This window comes from Haliaeetus leucocephalus, unplaced genomic scaffold (genome assembly GCF_000737465.1).
Source record: "Haliaeetus leucocephalus isolate CR32 unplaced genomic scaffold, Haliaeetus_leucocephalus-4.0 Scaffold849, whole genome shotgun sequence".
NCBI classification, from domain to species: Eukaryota; Metazoa; Chordata; class Aves; order Accipitriformes; family Accipitridae; genus Haliaeetus; species Haliaeetus leucocephalus.
This window is the reverse complement of record NW_010973285.1, coordinates 2393157-2407025: the sequence shown is the minus strand read 5'-3', so window position 1 is coordinate 2407025 and position 13869 is coordinate 2393157.

Genomic DNA, 13869 nt, shown 5'->3' with positions numbered 1-13869 from the left:
GGGGCCCTGCCAGCTGCCCTGGCGGGTGAGGAGGAGCAGGAGGAGGTGCGAGGCGACGCCATTGTTAGTCACCCCGCCTCGAGGCGCTGAGGTAACCGGCCGCCCCTGGCGCTGGAGGCCAGGCTGAGGAGATCCTCCCGGCTGGTTGTGAGCCGGCTCCGCGGCGGTGCGAGTGTGTTTGCCGCCCGTCTGGGAGATCTCCAAGCTGATGGGCTGGAGAGCGGGCGCAGTTGGCTGGGCAGGGCCGTTGCAGGCGTCTCTGGAGGCGTGCGTACGTGGCCGAGGTCTAGTGTGCCCCTGAAATAGTGGTGGCTTCGAGGTGAGGCGGGTGAGCCGCCCTCTCAGGGAGGTTGCGCTGCATCTCCCGTTTCAGGAGCCCTTCTTCTTGTGGTAGGCACTTCAGCCTTACCAAGGTTAGCCTTACTTCCGCACACTTGGGAACTTACTAGGCATTGAAGACTGGCCAAGCCTAGAAGTGACTGATTTCCTTCAGTGGTGAGGTGGTTCAACCACTGGGAATGGGAGAAGGTACTTGCTCTCTTGCGTGATGGGTGCAGGCAGCGTGGAGGAAGAATCTGGCTTTGGTAGCAGAGACGAGAGAGCTGTGACGTGCAAGAAGCAGCTGTGCGAGAAGACGAGGAGCCAGGGGAGGAAGGTCGGGAGGTGCCTGCCACTTGTAAAGTGGGTGCAGCAGTGGTAGGACCTGCATGACAACAGGGCTAAAGCTGCCCCACTGGTTAGGTGCAGCGTGGTAGCTGGCGAGGTGTGAGGGAAACAATTTGGGTTTATGTGAGTCAAAATGAGAGGAGCCACAACAGGTGTGAAAGGTGGAGTGATGCCCAGGAAATAGATGGCAGGAGGAAAAGGGAGTGGATTAAAGTCTTGCTTGACAGGGAGATAGTTTGGTTTGACAATGAGATTGGGGGAAAATGGGATATGTATGTTTTTGGAGGGGATCTGGATTCGGGTAGAGAACTAGGGAAAACTTGGAATTGAATGAAGAACCAAAGAGTGTATGAAGATACATGTGGGGTGTAGGAAGGGAGCTTGTGATGAGGTAGAAGGCTTCAAGCTTTCCAGAGTTACAGGTTCCTGGATGGTAGTGACCCTTTGCTGTCTCAAGTGTTTTATTTCCCAACTTAGCTACCACTGACTGGAAGGTGGGCTTCAGTTGTGAAACACTCGGGTACTGCTGTGAAGAGTCTCATAGTAAGGAGAGACTGGGAAGTAACAATTCCTGTTATTTTGTGAAGAGTGAAGTATTTCAGTGAAGGAAAAAACCAGGGAATTAAAAAAACTGAATAGAACAAAAGAAGCACTGTTTGTTATGAACACAAGCTGAAACTGAAGTCTTGCAAAGAGTGAAAGAGCATCAAAAGATAATCAGACTATTTTATGATGTGTGACAACAGTGACACAAGGAGATTTAATTATGTTTATATGGCAGTTTTCTAAGACCTGATTCTGGTTCTGTTGTTCTTCCAACATAGAGCTTTAATAATTTAAAAAGAGAGAAATATTTCTGTGGTGCTCATTTCTGTATGAAGTATTTTGTCAGGCTAAACTTTCTTCAGTTGTCTGATACTATTAAATGATTGGACTACTACTGTGATATATGTTCTCTCTCTTCTCCTGTTATGTAAATATTTTTTTCCATTTATTTAAATACTTCTTGTACCAAACCTAACATGTCTTAAGAATTTTACTTTTTTTTTTAAAAAAAAGGTCAGTCTTGACCAAAGTTAACAAGCTTTTTGGCCCACATCTACATGCAAATGATTCCTCTCTCCAAAGTTTGTCATCAGCTTTTCCCCTTCATCCATCACTTAGGTTTCTTGTAGTGTTGGGCTTCAGGGTTTGACACCAATGATGAAAGAAGGGATTTCAGGAATATCATTCTTCAGTTCGTGAGATTCTGACTCAGCCTGGTGTGAGTTTTCAGTGGATGAAGTGGATGTTGATTCCTGTCATATGACTACAGTCATAAAACTGTAATCTTGAGCTATATCCTGTGATTTAAGATAAGAATTATTTTTTAACTTTTTTTTAAAAAGCTTTTAAGATAGTGACTGTTTAACTATAAGTAATGCATATTTTAATTCCAGACCCTAGGTGGTAATATTTGGCAAAAATGGAACCAAAGTGTTCTTCTCCATATGGGAAAGTATTGAGAGAAGTTGTTTCTCTTAAGTCTGGACATAGTTGTATGCCAGTGTTTTTCGGATGTTGATGCTAATAGAGAAAATAAAGTATTTTGGACTGGCATGGAAAGCAATCTTAGAGCTATGGAAAGCTACAGTGCATTCACACCTGGAGTATGACAGGGAACCGAGAACTACCAGAAAGTTGTTGCTTTTGAAATTATTTCTGGGGTCTCAGTCAGTAACACTTGAGAAGACAGTGACAAGCAGATTACCATTTGGGATGATGAGCAGAGAAATCTAGTTGTTGATAATTTATTGGTTGGGAATTAGTCAAGGCTGTTTTGATGGAAGCCACTACTTACAGCAATAATCTGATGAAATATAAATGAAAATTACTAACTTTGCATTCCTCTTTTTATTTTTTTTAATTAGCAAACATGCTTATAAATGTCAAAGCCATTCATGTGGTTTGGATTGTTTGCCTAATGACGATGGTCTCTAGAAACGAGAGCACAAGTGCAGTAAGTAAGACTAAATGCTGGTCACTCTTAGAATAAAATTCCACTGTGCAGAAGAGATGTTAATCTGTTATGAGCAATATGAGACTGGTCAATAAAATCTTATCTGTCAGAGTAATTTTTCTCTTTTGAGATTAGATGTGCGAAATACTGGATGTGCTGTGATTGTGCTTCAGTTCAAAACACTAAATGTGATTTGCAGAACCTGTTCAGATGTTTGAAAACACAGTGAGAGAATCCAGACTGTCCTAAACTGTCCTGATGAGAATGGAACCACTAGAGAGATATCTCGTGTTTATAATTCATAGCGCACTTGGAAGCTTTTTGGTTCTGTTTTTCTGCAATTGTACAAGATCCTTGAGTCAAGGCTGGTGCTACTTGCTTTGTTTCAGTGAGAGCTGACATTTTATTAGTATACTTTGAAGCAAGAGCTGCTGAGGAACACATGGAGGTAACGCGTAGTAAATTTTACTTTATGAATTCCAACTTGCTTGTGCTGTGATGGTGTGGACCAAATGAGATGATGGTGCAGAAGTCAAGAGTGACCCAGTTCTCCAACTTCTGTTAAGTTCTGTACAGCCAGTTCATAGCAAGCACTTGGTGTGCATAGAAACCGCAAAGCTCAGCTGAATAGCGAAGAACTGTGTGTTTTGGTTTATTTAAGTTCTGGTAGACTCAAAAGAGCTATACTTAGAAATATGAGGATATAAAACTGTTCATTAGAATTGTCAACTCATAGGCTCAGAAATGACAAAAGCACTGCTGCCAACATTCAGTAAGCTTTTGAACCAAACTTAATTAACCCTGAAATAGTTCTTTGGAGTTTGGCAGATAGCTACAAAAGAACCACAGAAAAGAGTATCATGCTGGCTATACTGGAAGGGAGGGTGAACTAGGCATTGACACCCTCCCCCCAAAACAGCAGCTGCCTGGCTCTGTGGCATTGTGCTCATGCAGCATACCCTAGTGACTTGTGAAGATCCCTCCTCCAGGAGGAACTGAGAAAGACCCAATTACAAAACTAAGATGACTGCTCTCTTCAGGGCCTGGGCATGCCAAGAGTATTCATGACTTGGCTGGTGGTCACTGCCTCCTCTTCATAAGTCTTCTTTCCCACCCTTCCCCCCTGTACCTCTAAAAAGTGTGTGAATGCAGCAGTCTTGGTCAGTATTTCTGTTAGTATAGCATAGAATCATAGAATAGTTTGTGTTGGAAGGGACCTTTAATGGTCATCTAGTCCAACCCCCGTGCAACAAGCAGGGACATGTTCAACTATATCAGGTTGCTCAGAGCCCCATCCAGCCTGACCTTGAGTGTTTCCAGGGATGGAGCTTCTACCACCTTTCTGGGCAGTTTGTTCCAGTGTCTCACCATCCTCACTGTAAAAAATTTCTTCCTTATATCTAGTCTAAATCTACCCTCTTTTAGTTTAAAACCATTAGCCTTTGTCCTGCCACAACTGGACCTGCTAAAAAGTCTCCCATCTTTCTTATAAGACCCCTTTAAGTATTGAAAGGAAATTAAGATGTTTAGAGAGAAGTGATTAAAAATTAATAAAATTCAAAGAGGTTATGCATTAACCCTAATAAAAATCAAATAGCTTTGTTTTGGCCAGGAGAGGTAGAGCCATATCTCACATCTGCATCTTAATTTGCTGGGTTTGCTTATCACACTTGCATTTGATTTTTAAGGGAAAGGCATGGCAGATACTTCAGCTGGTGGCACTGGTAACCCTTAACCTGTTGCATTGCACTGAGATGGCACTGGGATCAGGAAATGAAGGTAAGCCCTGTGAGTGCTCCTACAGTGCACCTGTCAGTATAGGGGTCTGCAGCAGACACCCCTTCCCTGGTTGAAGGCTGTGCTCATGGTCAGGAGTTGAAGCCTGAAGAAGGGCAGCTTGGTCATGCCGAGGAAGGAAGCAAAGCGGGATGCAAAGCTCTTCCATTTCTTCTCATCCAGTGCACACAGAGACCCAGTCTGGACTTGAGGAAACCTTTCCCCCTGTAAGCTGCACATTTCTAAAGCAGTCTTAAAAGACCTGTAATTTTCTGTTTAACACTTAATTATCAGTGCCCTTATTTAAAAGGAACACAGGACGAGTACCTTGGGTATACACTTAACCAGGAGAAAATGCATGTTGATGGTGTGTCATTGACTGAGTTCAATTAATTTTTAAATGTAAATGAGTAAGTGGCCCCAGTCCAGGAGAAAGGACTCACTACAGTGAGTCCTTTCCAGGAGAAACCCGTCACTACAACCCCTCACTACAAGAAAGACACTGAGGTGCTGGAGTGTGCCCAAAGAAGGGCAATGAAGCTGGTGAAGGGTCTGGAGCACAAGTCCTATGAGGAGTGGCTGAGGGAACTGGGGTTGTTCAGCCTCGAGAAAAGGAGGCTGAGGGGAGACCTTGTCACTCACTACAACTACTTGACACGAGGCTGTAGCGAGGTGGGTGTTGGTCCCTTCTATCAAGTAACTAGTGATAGGATAAGAGGAAATGGCCTGAAGTTGCACCAGGGGAGGTTTAGTTTGGGTGTTAGGAAAAATTTCTTCACCAAAAGGGTTGTCGAGCATTGGAACAGGCTGCCCAGGGAATTGGTTGAGTCACCATCCCTGGAGGTATTTAAAAGACATGTAGATGTGGTGCTTAGCGACATGGTTTAGCGGTGGACTTGGCTGTGCTAGGTTAACGGTTGGACTTGATGATCTTAAAGGTCTTTTCCAACCTAAACAATTCTATGATTCTATGACTCCAAGGGTTGAGTGTTCATTTCTAGGCTACAAGGTCAGACTGCTTACTTTCTGTGACCTGGGAGTCTTGCATTTTTGTTTGCCAGAGGTCTGCATCCAGTGTTTTTGTCCTCCCATCCCATTATGTTTTCCAGAGCTGTAGGTGCTCTTTTTGTGCTTGCCCAAGTTACAGCAGAGTTTGAGAGAAGAGAAACCTTTAACTTCTCAGACTGATGGCACATCCCAGCTGGGAGGTTATTTGCAGGTCAGGATCTGTTTGGAAGTATACAATGAGATCTGCCATTTTGAGGTTTGCACTACCAGAAGTGCTTGAGTTGAGTGGTCAAAATGTGCCATTTTACATCTATTTTAGTAAAAAGATCAATATTTACATGAGAGAGATGGTGACACTGTATCATTAGTGTGTGATACCAGAGCTAAGGATGCTATACTTAGCCCTTTTGGGTTGACGTGTGTTGAATGGGAAATAGTATCTCTTTTAAGGTTATAGAGCAAAACCTTACCAGATTGTGTGCCAAATGTTACTGGCTTGATAAATATTTTGAGCATTCCTTTAATTAATCTTCCTTGGTTATTATTAACCAAAATTACCTTCTGAGTACAGTTTTGGAAAGTACTTTTTGCATTCAAATGTTCAAGTGGTGGTGCATAGCTGGTCATACTGTACTTTGTGTCTTCTGCTGTCAGTAGAGCATTGAAATTATTATTAACCTTTTGACTAGATAAATTTATCTCTGTAACATATACCTGTACAGCTTTTTGGCTGGAAAACCATTTGCAAAGGTAAAATTTTGTGGTGTTGTATGAAAAATGCAGGACTTACTGTTTATAATGTATTGGAGGCTTTCTGCCCATCTGACGCATTTCTTAGGTAAGACTAAATCATCTATGGGACACAAAAAATTGAAGCATTTAATTTGATGTTGTGATACTGCAACTTGAGGAAGGACAAACCTCCCGGAGTGTGAAAATTTTTTTGTGGGGGAGGGCAATAACAAGTCTTAATGAATTGTGATTAGTTCAGCAGTCTTGTTTTTTTCTTAATACTTGAGTGAAATCTCATTTCTTTTTAGGCGGAAGTTAACAGGCTATTAGATCATCAGCTTTAACTACTTTTACCATAGTTGCCTGTACATTTCTGTCTGGATTCTCAGTATTTCAGTGTCTAATCAGTTCTTTCACTTTCTAGGGAACTTCTATGTTCTGAGCATTTTAGGTGATACTTAGCTTTGTTTTGATAGTTTCACTCATACAGGGGAACATCCTCTTTGAATTTGGTTTCACTTGTCTCGAAGACTGGGACCTGGATATATTTGAAAAGATAAACCACAGTGAACTGTGGTTGGGCAAGGTAATCAGGTTGTTGTTGCTGTTGAAGTTGTGTCCCCGTGCCCTCTCCTTGTAGCTGAAGTGGGTGCCATTTAGGTGCCTAGCGATCACAATAGCCAAGTAATTAAAAGATTTAGATGCTCCAAATGTATAGTGTGCGAGTGGGACTTGAAGGAGATGCTGTCTTTTGACTCATGAACAAGTTTTTCTCTAGTTCTTTAACAGACTACTCCTTTTTTAGTCTAATCCTGAGTATTCAGAGACAGTTTTAAGTAGAACATACAGAATACGTTGGAGGCATGTCAGTACAGGTTATGATTACAGAGGTCTTCTTGCTTCCAGCTGTTCATATTTATGAAGTTTGTGAGAGCACTTTTGCATGGAATTCAGTGCTTCATGAACCAACCAAGCAGTTAAGGAAGTAAATGATATATGTAAGTAAGTGGCTTGCTCTCAAACAACAGACATTTCTTTTTAACAAGCCTACTTAGTATATGGAGAGGGGGACTTTTGTAGTCCTGAAATCTGAATCTGAAATTCAGATTTCACTATGTTTCATTGAACAAGATTAGGTGATTTTTGTGGCTATATAGCTCACTTTTTTAAAAGTTCAGTTTGCTTGCTGATACCATCAGGCCACGCATCAAATGAAGGCTTCGTGACACTGGGCACGCTTTCATGTAGAACATATCCCTGAGAAGGTTTAATTATGCCTTTAATTAGATATAGAGAGAGCTGAAGGAAAAGTAAGAATTCTGTAAGTAAAGTACTTTTTACTCTCCCTTAGTAATGCAATTTTGACATACTATTTCCTTCTCTTCATTTTTTGTTGCTTAATTTCATCTAAAGCAGACACGTGTGCATAGAGCATAAGGTGTTTCTGTTGTGTAGGTTATTGATCCAAACTTAGGATGATGCTTTCTAATACTGTTTATGTCAGCTTACAAATTCTCTTTTTGGGGTAATATTTAAAGGATATGCATATTCAGTTTCAGAATAAGAATGAACTGCATTCTGATGGATCCACAAGTTAAAAAAAAAAAAAAAAAAAAAAAAACCCACAGGTATTACTTTTCTGGTCCTTCAAGAAAGAAGTTATAGACCTGGAAGGACTGTTTATTGGAATTGCATTTAAGGTGGTTCCCAAGAACTGTTTTTCAAACTCACAGCTTATAAAGCACTGCAGTTTTCTAGTACAGCTTGTAAAGTGCAGGCCATGGAATATTTCTGTATCAACTCCTCCTTAAATTAGAGCACATGTCTTAAAAAGTTACACAGTCTTTATTTTAAAATCAAGTAGCTAAAGAATCTAGCATAAGCCCTGTTAGTCATACCCAAGTTCAGTTCACCTTTCCTGTTGCCATACATGGAGTGCTATTTTTCTACCTATGTTCTTATCAGCTGTGTTGAAGTCACTCCTTAGACTTTGATAGTATAAAATAGACTCAAATCATTGATGTCCTGTTCCACTCATTTTGCAAGTCCCTTGGCTTTTTTTTTTTAAATACTCTCCATATTGGCTTTAAAGTAAGTAAGTTAAATGGAATAATATTAAGATTCTTTTTAATGTCTCTAATGTTAGCTTAATCATGGCCAGTACTTTCACATATGATTATAAATGCAGTAGTTTTTTTTGTAGAGGGACCTTGCCTAAGCTGATTGTTTTGGTAATGTTTCCCTTGCTTTAGCAAATTATTTTGCAATTATAGATTATGAGAATTTATTTCTGTGCAATCTCAGAGTTTGTTCTCCTATATTGTGGAATTCATCATCACAGAAGAAAGGCAGGTTACTGATTCTTCTGGGTGTCATAAGTGCATGCCTGTGCATGGATGTGTCCAGGCACTGGAGCTGAAAGCCTTTCTCTAACTAACCTGTGGGATGCTACTGCCACACACTTTGTCTACCAGTGTGAAAAAGTTATTTAAGTGGGTGTCTGGTGCCACAGGTTGTTGGATTCTCTCAAACTCGGATTTCTCTTATTATTCAGTAAACTTGTAGCTGGAGGTGATTTCTGAAAGCCTTGAGATAGAGAGGGATTGGGTTGGGTTATGTGCCACGAAGAAAAATTTCTGAATATTGATCATATCTTTTTTCTGACATATAGTCTATAGGCCTTTTTATACTATGAGTGACTCGAAGCTGGGAGTCACTGTTAAGCCTTGGATTATCTGGATAAAGATTCCAGAAACTTAAGAAGAAAGTGACTAGGAGACTGCTCCACAAAGGTTTGTGGCTTTTCTGCATGGCACCTGACTATACTATACTGTGTAGAATTTAGATCAGCTTTGTGGGTAGAGCTCTTATTTAAGGGATAAGAATGACGCGGTCTCATAATATGTGTTTGAATCATATCAGACAGCCTAATTGTCTTTAGGGGCCTGGAAGGATCTGACATGGACATTGGGAAAAGATGGGTGGAGATTGCAGGAAGATCTTTGGAGAAAGCGATGCAGAAACGTATTCTGTCCAAATAAAGAATATCTAAGCATGTTAGTATGTAGGGTAGAAAGCATTGCTTCTGTTGTGGATGAACAAGATTTAGGACAGGATGTAGGGAGAGGTAGTTTAGACTAGGTGAAGCTAAGAAATTACCTTTCAGTAGGAACTTTAGGTCAGTCTGAAGTGAACCTTGGCTCCAGAACTCTTTTGTGTAGGTATATCTGTCACACTGGCTTATGTCTCTTCCAGTTGTTCTAGCTGAAGTAAAAGATGCCAGATACCAGGTTTTATTGAGGTGGAAAAGAGTAAATGAAAACAAAGGCATACCTCACTATTCCATAGAGGTCCAGAAAGTAAAATCAAGCTTTCTGCACGGAACTTGTTTCTTCATTAGGAGAAAAACTCAAAGGAAGATGCTGAGAATGGAGCTTCAATCAAGTGGGTGTGAATTAAAGGAAGAAAAGAATAAGGTAAAAGTGACAGTTAAATAGATGTTCCCTGAACTAATGGAAGGTCCAGAAAGCCAATATAGCCTGGAGGAGGTTGTACTGGTAAATGGAGGAATGATTGGTTCCACAGAAATCACTCTTTTTTGAACATTTTGTTGTTAAAACCCACATTTTAATATCTGAAAAGTTCATTAGTTTGATAGGACTTCAGATCTTTGCCCCTGCTTTGAGCAGGGCAAGTGGCTAGGTGATCTCCAGAGTTCGCTTCTAGCCTTAGCTCTTCTGTAATCCCATGAAGATCTGCAGATTTGTTGTCAGTTCGAGCCCTGGATGTCTTTTAAGAACAGTTCAGAAAAGGCCTTAGTTATACCCGAGTGATATATTATTTTGTCCTTATTTATTTGACCCTAAAGTCTCTTCCTGCCATTTTGTGTGAGGATTAAGTGGTAAAAACTGTTTATACATGAGATCTAGCTTTTTTTTTTTTTTCTCCTCCAGTCTTTTGTCATTTGCAAAACTTCAGTTTTTTTAACATCAGGTAACTGGAAAAATATTAAATATTATGAAGTCTGCAGGAATCAACCAGAAATGTGCTTAAAGTTGATTCCCTGTTTAGTTAAGTCTTAAGACTCATGTTTTAATCTATCATGTTCTTGCATTGCTCTAGCTATAAACCAAAATGTTGTGTAGTGCTAAATCAGGTATCTTACATAAATCTTTTTTTCATTTAACCGTATTACTCTTATGATCCAGATTTTCAACCTAATCCTAAATTAGTTTAAGACTTTTATTCAGTACATCCATGACTGATACTAATTATCTCAATCCTATTTTAATTTTCTTGCCAAGTTCTATATTACAGTTATTTGGATTGTCACCTTTTTTTTTTGTAATGGTGCAGTGTTAGCTTTCTTCTAATCTTCCAATACTTTCCAGCATTTTAAGATTCACTGAAATAAAAATTAATGGTCCTTAGTATGGCTTATTCAACTTCCTAAATTCTTGGGTGTCATTTATCTGATCTGCTGGTTTAAAAATATTTAGCTTTAGTAGATGATGTGTTAACATCTCTCTTTAGATACTGTTGGACTGCAAAGTATTTTCATCATGTGACTACATAATCTAGATATCCTTTAAGAAATGTGGCAAAATATTTATCAAACGTTTTTCTTTCTCCCTATTTCGTGTTCTTACTGATTGTGGCATTTCCAGCTAGTGTGGGTCCAGTAACAAGGTGGAAGTTAAACATTTTTGTTGTTGTTTTTCGAAACAAACTCCTTTCTGTCACCCTTTGTTAAACTACATGGCCTTTCCTACCCCCTGTGTTTATTTGCTTTTCTTATCAATCTCTTACAGTTTATGACTTCAGGGTTTATAGCCACTATTAAGAGAAGTCTTCCATTATGTCATTGGAGCCAGCTCCTTTTAGTTCCCCTCTCTGGCTGTGGTTTAGTGAACAGCTGAGCTGGGTTGATGATGTGTTGCTGCCAAAAAGGGGAGGTCTCATTTTTCTGCTTTTAGGTTGGGAATTCCTGTGCCTGGAGTTTGCCAGACCCCATTGCAAGCTGGTCCAGTTGGCTTAATTCAGCATAAATATTTTCTTCTTTTTTTTTTTCTGGGTTCGATATATGTCTGGTTGGTGAGTTAAGGTCACTCATAAACAGATATGATGCATGCCAGAGCTGGTACAAGGTGTGGTGGGTGAAGATGGAGAGCATGGCCTATGTTTTTTGGCAATACTGAACTGTTCAACTGGCTCATCGTGAAGCTGTAGCCTAAGCCAGTTTGGTTGGTTTTAATTAGTGTAGGCATCTCAATCATAGGATTATTGCTTTATGAGCATCTAGAAAATCTAAAAGTTGACCTTTTGAAGTACCACCTGCCCATACTATTTGAACATGATTATAAACAACAAATGCAGTCAAGTAACTTGGTTGTCACCAATATTTTGTTGTGCAGTCCAGCCAGGCAGTTTAAGATGAGGTATAATTTATGATTCTTCATTTGGCGACTGCATCAGAGAGTGTTTCATTTATGTTTGTTTCTTTCCACAACCTCTATGCTTCAACCTGCAATTTTGAGCTCACTTTGGGGCACTACAAATGAATTGCCCATGATCTGCTCACAGCCAGCAAGTGTGGGAGCTTCTGCAGAGTTTAGGACCCTCCTAGAGGAAAGCAGCTGCTGTACAAAATTATTAGAGCACAGAATTTCTTAACTCAGGAAAGCAGCAGGCCAAAGGGAGTCTCCAAGCTTAGATATGGCCGACAGCAGATCACTCCAATGCTAACAATATCTCTCTAAGTCAAGGTGTAAGCAAACTGTAAGTAGTTCCAAGATGGTCCTTACCTGCAGCGCTGTGTGTTTCTGATTTAAAAGTACATCTTGACTACAGCAAGGAGGTCTCTTGAATCTCGGTGTAGTGTGCTTTATTCTGGAAGGATGGCACCAGTTTATTCACCACAGAAATACTCCCACATTATTTTTAACATATTCCTCACCTTGACCCAATTGCTACAATTACCATAGCTGGATTAGAGAGATGACAGTGGAGTGCGTACAAGATGCTGAGAGTATTCTCTGTAGAGCCAGTAAAGCCTGGGGAGAACACTGAAAGATGTACCTGATTGATCTAACATTCATTTGAATCATTATTTGCAAATGTGTGGTTAGATCTGGTTGTGTATGTATTGTAAACATAGAATTCATGTGTGTCTTTAACTACAGCTAATGGCAGCAATAACAATAAAAAACCTACCTTGCTGGTAGAGAGGTGAAGAAGGCTTTGCTAAACATTCATGGTAGATATAGAGAGGCAAGTACAGAATGCCTTAAAAAGTCTAAGAGAATAGAAGATCCTTTAACTAAAGGAGAGTGTCTAGAAGAGACTTAACAAGAATTTTAATGCAGTTGGATAACCCATCTTTGGACTGGACAGATGGGTGATGGCAGATATTGTTGTTCACCATGAACACTAACCAAGTTCTTAAAAATATTCTACTGTTTTCTTAATTCCAGAAATAAACAATAGATCACGGGGGTTCGAACGTAGTAGTCGGAAACTCCAAATGTTACCAGTTAACTTTTGCAGGGTTGATGTAGAAATCTGTCTTGTGTTCAAACTGTGTTGTATATGGCACAGTGTGCTGTGAATGCTTTACAGCTTCTGTGAAGAAGACATAGCAGGCTACTGGTGCTGATGGACATAGGAACAAGGTCTTAAGATTTGCTCCAGATGCTAAAATGGCTTGTACACTGCTGCGAATAGTTGAAATAGTGAACATGCCTTCTGGCTACTACTGCTCCTGCTGTGTGTTGGTACAAACACACACTTACCTTTACCAATCACCTGGATAGGAGGTATAGCTGAGTCAATGTTCCCCTGGGCTGGGAATGACTCTTTAAGGGTAAAGCTCAATTTTTGCTTATAAACTGGTGTCAAGGTAACAGTTACCACTATTAGATGCAACATTTTTGAAAGCTTCTTTTCAACTTGTGACAACTGTTGGTTTTTCCTAACCATGGGTAGCATGAAAAGCAGGAGACTGTGCTGTTGCTGCCTACGCAGGTGATGAACTGCTCCCTGAAACACAAATTATGGTTTTACTCTTTTTGACCAAAACCAGGTTATTGTAGGACTGTTTTAAGCTGGATGATTCCTTGGAGGAAAGGCTAGAAGATGTTGTTTGCTAAAAACCTCTGAATTCTAATGTGTGTTTTTGTGTTGTCTCTTGGGGATCAGCTAGCAAAAGTGCTGCCATCTTGAACAATATGGAGAGGTCATAGCTCAGGGAAATGGGGGTAGAGGTTCCCCACCTTTCCCTCTAGGAAACTTGTTGTTGCCTGGAAGCAAAGGCAGATTGCTTGGGTGAACTGTGCTCCCCATGCTCAGTCAGCACTGAGTGCAGTAATGCCAAGTTCTAGCTTATAGCTACATAGACAGTGCAGCGTTCCTTGCAAGGGAAGATATCCTGCATGATCTCCCACAGTAATAAAGATACAACAGTTTTGAGAAGTTTGAGGGTCTCCTCAAATATCCTGCAAAACACCAAGAGAATAGCTGTAATGGCCCATCACCTTTTTTTTTTTATTTATTTTCAACTTCTTTATGGGAAAGTTGTATCAAATATGTCTTCTCCCCCTTAATCTAAAGGGAACACACTGGAGCCTACATTTGTTTTTTCATGTAATTTCCTTATTCTGTCTCCTGTGAGTGTAGTGTTTGCTTTATAT